We start from the raw sequence: 6,767 nt of genomic DNA on the forward strand, positions 1-6,767 counted from the left end.
CTTTTTGTGGAAAAATGTGCTGGACTGGGCGGCGGTCATATTTTGTACCGCTCTGCGGTACATCTAGTTTTGTTTATAGTAGTAGAATCTAAAGGCAAAAATTCAATCATTGTACTGTTTTTTTTTCTTCTTTCATTTCATACAGTCACTTGTGTTAACAACACTGCTTCTGGTGCTTGGCCTGTTAATGAAGGCGTAAGTGTTTAAAAAAAATAGTTTTGTTTGGGTGGCAGGTTGCTGCAGTTCCATTACCCGAGTGGCAGCATGACCTCAGGTGCCCTCGTCCTGGGCTTGACTCGTTCACGCTGGACTGGGCCATGTCCTGGCCCCGTCCTCTCTGTGCTTACTGAACATCGGAGATGGAGGATACGAACGGGAGGCAGAAACCTCATGCTGTGCCGGGCGGCTCTCTTGGCAGAGAGCAGAGCTCGGTAATTTCCCTAATTTTGCACGTGTTTGCAGAGTGCATGCAGTCCACACCAGGCAGAAATGCTCTTGCGTTGCACTCCACGTTTTCATAAGTCCAGGACTTGGCCTCTGTTTTGTGGCCACTTATTTGTTTCTCATGTGAATTGTGTGATTTCTCTTTTTTTCTCCCCCCAAAACATATTGTTCTGCTCAGCTTGTTTTTATTGATTGCAGGATATTGCCTCCTCTACCTTGTACCTTGTGTTCACTTTTGGATCAGCTCCCTGTGTGTGTGTGTGTGTGTGTGTGTGTGTGTGTGTGCGTGCCTTACCTCTATTATTGCAATTGTGCAGTTTTTACATATGGAGATTAAACTGAATGACTTGTGTTTAATGAAAACAGTTGTTTTTGTTGTCATATGTGAGCCCCTGGCTTGCTTCTCCCATGTGGCTGATTCCTGGTAAACTCCAGCTGTTGCTGAACCTGTGTCTGCCCTCTGCCCAAACTCTCCCACCATTTATCACACAGGCACAGTGGCTCGAAAAACATCAGAGACAAAGACATTAGACATTAGACATCAACATCAGTGTGTGAAACCGAGAAGCCTATGACAGACATGCTATATAGATGTCATGTGGCCTTTGTCACAGAGCAGAAAAGGTTGTGTGTGTGTGTGTGTGTGTGTGTCTGTGTGGGTTGGGGGGGGGGTGTGCACAAAGGTGGCTCATATCTGGTCTGAATCTGGTTCGGCTTTGGCAGATGTGGGCTAACATGCCAGTTGGCTATGGGGTCGGTGGAGGGGGTGAGAGGGGGTTGCTCCTGTGACAGTAACCCCCCCCCCCCCCCCCCTAAAAAAAGCATTGCTGGGGGAGCCTGGGATACATCACTCTGGGACTGCATTATCATGACCTTGAGAAGGCGTCTGAGGGCCGCTAACCTGGAATGGTTTTCACATCAGCGTATCGCTTTCACCCCCTCTCTCTCTCTCTACCCCCCCTCCCTCGGTCCTCTCCCACTCTACCTTTCTCCTCTAGTCTCTCTCTCTCCCTCTCTCTCTCTCTTTCTCCTCTAGTCTCTCTCTCTCCCTCTCTCTCTCCCTCTCTCTCTCTCTTTCTCCTCTAGTCTCTCTCCCTCTCTCTCTCCCTCTCTCTCTCCCTCTCTCTCTCTCTTTCTCCTCTAGTCTCTCTCTCTCCCACTCTCCCTCACTCCTCTCTCTCTCTCTCTCTCCCTCTCTCTCTCTCTCTATCCCAGTCTCTGTCTGAGTCCGCGTCAGTCTGACACACATCATGGACACCCTGGGCATTTGAAATGCATCCGGCTAGCAATCAGTGTTTGCTTTCCCCTGCGTTTGCTTCTGGGGTCTATCCTCACAAACTGCTGCCACAGCCTGATCAACGCCAAACCCCCCCAGAACCCCCCCCCCCCCCCACTCCCCACACACACACACTCATTGATGTGAGCTGTACACTGTCTCTGCTAAATGTCACGTCAGCATTAGAGGGATCAGGGGGGCGTGTGTGTGTGTGTGTGTGTGTGTGGGGGGGGGGGGGGGGGTGTTGGATCGGATCTGTAATTTGATAGGAGTCTCTTTAGAGAAGCTCAGGATTTAATCCTCAAGTGCTTGGGAAGAAAACCAACTTCTTATTGAGCATTTAGGAGAGAAATGCTCGAGTGGGGACACTATGTGTGACAAAGCAAATGTGATGATCTCATTGTTTTATGGCTGTGCGGAGTGGACATGAGGGAATGATCCAATTGATTTGGTTAACGTCGTATTGAGGACATCTCTTCACCCTGACAGAACTCCTCTAGTCTGCACATCATGGATGTTTAAGATTCGTTAGGAAGCGTCAGTGTGTGTTGTTCCTTAGCTTTGGGAAGAAAAGGCTGTTGAAGACGTTTCTGATTAATTTATTGCAGTGGGAAAACACCAAGTGAGATCATATTGTCTCTCGAGCTACAATGTTTCCCCCCAAATACTTGCAGATGATTGCATTGCTAAAAGACGAACAAGCACGACAAGTCATCATGCAAATGTGCTTTTATGCTGGTTAGGCATCCATGTCAGTGGTATTTCAAAATGGCTATTTTGTCTTTGTGGAAACTATTAGCTTGTACATTCCCCTTCAGAATTCTCTCAAACCTTTTTGCTGTGTCTCCACATTTCCCAATTTCTTGCTTTTTCAAGATCTTCATGCCTTCAAAAACTCAGTCTACCACCAGCGGCACGACAATTTGAGAAATGATTCTATAGCCTTTAAAATGGGTCTGTAAATAGCAATTATCACATAATCCAGGCAGGCGCGGGGACTTCAAAAGCTGGAGGCCTCCGCCAAAGAAATCATCCTCCAAAAATATTCCTTTTGGCTCATGGAGTTTTCATGTTCTGCGTTGAAGAATTTCCTACTGCGAGCGAGAGGATTGCCCTGGCTTGATGTGGTCCTGCAATTGACAAAACAGATTTGATCAGCTGCAAACATTCTGTTGGCTTAAAGTTAAAAAAAACCCTTCGCTGACTCATACAACAGGAAGTGGCTAGAAGTGGGCAGATTGAAAAAAGGTCACCCTGATGCACCACATGGTTTCAGATTACCCCCCAACACACACACACACTTTCAAACACACACACACACACACACACACACACCCTGATGCACCACATGGTTTCAACTTACCCCCCAACACACACACACACACACACACACACACACCCTGATGCACCACATGGTTTCAACTTACCCCCCAACACACACACACACACACACACACACCCTGATGCACCACATGGTTTCAAATTACCCCCCAACACACACACACTTTCAAACACACACACACACACACATACTCACTTACAAAGACACACACACACATACTCACTTACAAAAACACACACACACACACACAAACACACACACAAACACACACACACACAAATGCACGCACACACACACACACACACACACACACACACACACACACACATACTCTTAGCTCTGTAATAGGACTGAGTTGTGTTGGATGGGTTGTTGTAGATAATGTCCCGACACCATCCTCAGCGCTGTGGCATCCCTTAGATCTCCTCCCTCTGATGACTCCTGGCCGTGTGGTAGCATGTTCGTCTCTTCTGCACATGTGCAAAACACATTTCCCCAAATCAGCAAGCGACCACTGAAAGGAAAAGTGCAGAATGCTATCAATGTGGGGAAGGGAAGGGGGAAGAGAGAGCTCACACACACACACACACACACACACACACACACACACACACGGTTGGGGCACACACAGATGAAATCCTCCTCACCCTTGAATGCATTATCCAGAGCTGTGGGTCTGCCTTTGTTCTGCACTGCAGAGCCCGGAGACAACGCGCTGACCACAAGCCTGGTCACCACACGGCCTCGTAACACACATCAGTGAGCTTAGGGTGCCAAGCATTTACACACACACACACACACACACACACACACACACACACACACACACACACATCAGTGATCTTAGGGGTGCCAAGCATTTACACGCACACACAGACACACACATACACACACACACACACGCACACACATCAGTGAGCTTAGGGGTGCCAAGCATTTACACACACACACACACACACACATCAGTGAGTTTAGGGGTGCCAAGCATTTACATGCACACACACACACGCACGCACGCACGTACACACACACACACACACACACACACACCAGTGATCTTAGGGGTGCCAAGCATTTACCCAGCAGTTCCTGGAGAAGAATTATATTATTATATTATATTATAGTATTATGTAATTATATGGCATAATGTCTTAAATGCAGGGATTTCTGTGTGTTTCTGAGTGCTCTGTGCTGCTGTAATCTTCCATTAGACATTGCAAACGGTCCGGCACAGTACAATGCAGTATAATGCAGTACAGTACAGTACAATGCTGTATAATGCATATTTACACATGAGAGAACTACAAGTTGTGTGTTTTAATGCATTCTGTTTTAGTTTCTATTTGTTTATGTCTATATGTGTGTGTGTGTGTGTGTGCATGTGTGTGTTTATTTTATTTGTGTATATCTGGACATGTTCATTTTAATCTCTCAGTGCATAGATGGTCATAACTCTCTGGCCAATAGGTTCAACTGTATGATGTCAGTTGTTTGACATTGAGACAGATTAATTCTGGAGGCTGTTCCAGGACCCCTGTCATGAATAAAACGCCCAATCAAATCACCCTCCCCCGGGTCTGGCCCTGTGTCATTCCAGGGTAGCAGACAGGGAAAAATGGCCCTCGCATGTTCAAGGTCAAGGTCGCGTGGGAAGGAGGAGGTCGAAACAGTCATGGAATTCTGTTCTGGACTGGTGTCAGCCATGGAATTCTGTTCTGGACTGGTGTCAGCCATGGAATTTGCTAAAAGGCTAAAGACACAGACACTGTACTCATACATAACAAACTGGACCCCCCTTGTCATTTGCACATTTCTAACCACATTAATGGCTTTAATGAAAACAGATGTTAGCAACGAGATGCTAACATAGAGGATCCACTTATTATAATCAATCCTCATTACAATGTTTATTTCTTTTTGACATCTTCCTCCATAGTGTCTGGTGTAGGCAGCTCTTCCTCCATAGTGTCTGGTGTCTGACTCTTCCTCCATATAGTGTCTGGTGTATGACTCTTCCTCCATAGTGTCTGGTATATGGCAGCTCTTCCTAAAACTCCTTGGGTGTGCTTACACACAGACACAAAAATTCTGTCCGTAAATGTTTCTGCTTGGCAGATAATAAATGCAGAAATGGATGTTTGCCACAGCTAACAGTAGGCCTATACTTTTGTTGAGTGTTTTGTGCAGACCATGCTAATAGTATAAGTAATTGTAATGGTGCATTCATAACTGCTAGGGTAAGGGCAGGCTAGGCTTTTAAATGGGAAATGCTCACATCCGCACGGCGGCCCACTGTATATAATGCCATTGTTTTAGTGTAAATCTGAGATTCAAATAAGCCCACAAGGGTAGAAATGTGTTGTAGATAAGTGTAGACATTTGGTGAACTATTGAATCTGTCACAACATGTGGCACATGTTGATAGAGCAGAAGGGGTGCCAAACTGAGAGAGTCCACTGCAAGCTTTCAGTTAAAGACAAAGACAAAGTCTACTATTCAAAAGTTCATTTTAACATATGATTTCTCCAGCGTTTGCATTTTGAGCCACTTGAAAAGAGGATGAAAAATATGAAATGTCAGCTCATGATTCAAGATGAAGCCTTTTTATGCAGAAAAACCTCAAAAACAAATCACACAAGTCAAAGGGGCTAGACAAACCATCAGAGGAGATTCATAAAGCCTTCACCACACCAGCAAATCATCCCCAGCACAGAATCAGCTCTCCTACAGCACGGCCTGAGCTGGGTGGCCTGTTCCAGCGCTCCACACACACACGGCTAATACTGCCGATCTTCCTCCACACACACACACACACGGCTAATACTGCTGATCTTCCTCCACACACACACACACGGCTAATACTGCCGATCTTCCTCCACACACACACACACGGCTAATACTGCAGCTGATTTCCCTCCACACACACACGGCTAATACTGCCGATATTCCTCCACACACACGCGGCTAATACTGCCGATCTTCCTCCACACACACACACACGGCTAATACTGCCGATCTTCCTCCACACACACACACACGGCTAATACTGCCGATCTTCCTCCACACACACACACACGGCTAATACTGCCGATCTTCCTCCACACACACGCGGCTAATACTGCAGCTGATCTTCCTCCACACACACGCGGCTAATACTGCAGCTGATCTCCCTCCACACACACACGGCTAATACTGCCGATCTTCCTCCACACACACACACACGGCTAATACTGCTGATCTTCCTCCACACACACACACACGGCTAATACTGCCGATCTTCCTCCACACACACGCGGCTAATACTGCAGCTGATCTTCCTCCACACACACGCGGCTAATACTGCAGCTGATCTCCCTCCACACACACACGGCTTATACTGCTGATCTTCCTCCACACACACACACGGCTTATACTGCTGATCTTCCTCCACACACACACACGGCTAATACTGCAGCTGATCTTCCTCCACACACACACACGGCTAATACTGCTGATCTTCCTCCACACACACACGGCTAATACTGCAGCTGATCTCCCTCCACACACACACACGGCTAATACTGCAGCTGATCTTCCTCCACACACACAGCTAATACTACTGATCTTCCTCCACACTCACGGCTAATACTACTGATCTTCCTCCACACACGGCTAATACTACTGATCTTCCTCCACACACACACACACATAATACTGCTGATCTTC

The 6,767-nt window shown here is 46.8% G+C and overlaps 1 long non-coding RNA gene across 1 annotated transcript in view; it reads right to left on the reverse strand.

Annotated features, from left to right (window-relative positions):
• Positions 1–2,325: 2,325 nt before the first annotated feature.
• Positions 2,326–6,767, reverse strand: part of LOC121678517 — a 14,862-nt gene continuing 10,420 nt past the window's right edge. Inside the window, exons 4-6 of the long non-coding RNA XR_006021256.1 lie at positions 3,710–3,826; positions 3,394–3,576; positions 2,326–2,850 (exon numbers count right to left, since the gene is read on the reverse strand). This is a non-coding gene — a long non-coding RNA (uncharacterized LOC121678517). The remainder of the gene's footprint in view (positions 2,851–3,393; positions 3,577–3,709; positions 3,827–6,767) is intronic.

Source organism: Alosa sapidissima, chromosome 12, assembly GCF_018492685.1.
Source record: "Alosa sapidissima isolate fAloSap1 chromosome 12, fAloSap1.pri, whole genome shotgun sequence".
Classification (NCBI taxonomy): Eukaryota; Metazoa; Chordata; class Actinopteri; order Clupeiformes; family Clupeidae; genus Alosa; species Alosa sapidissima.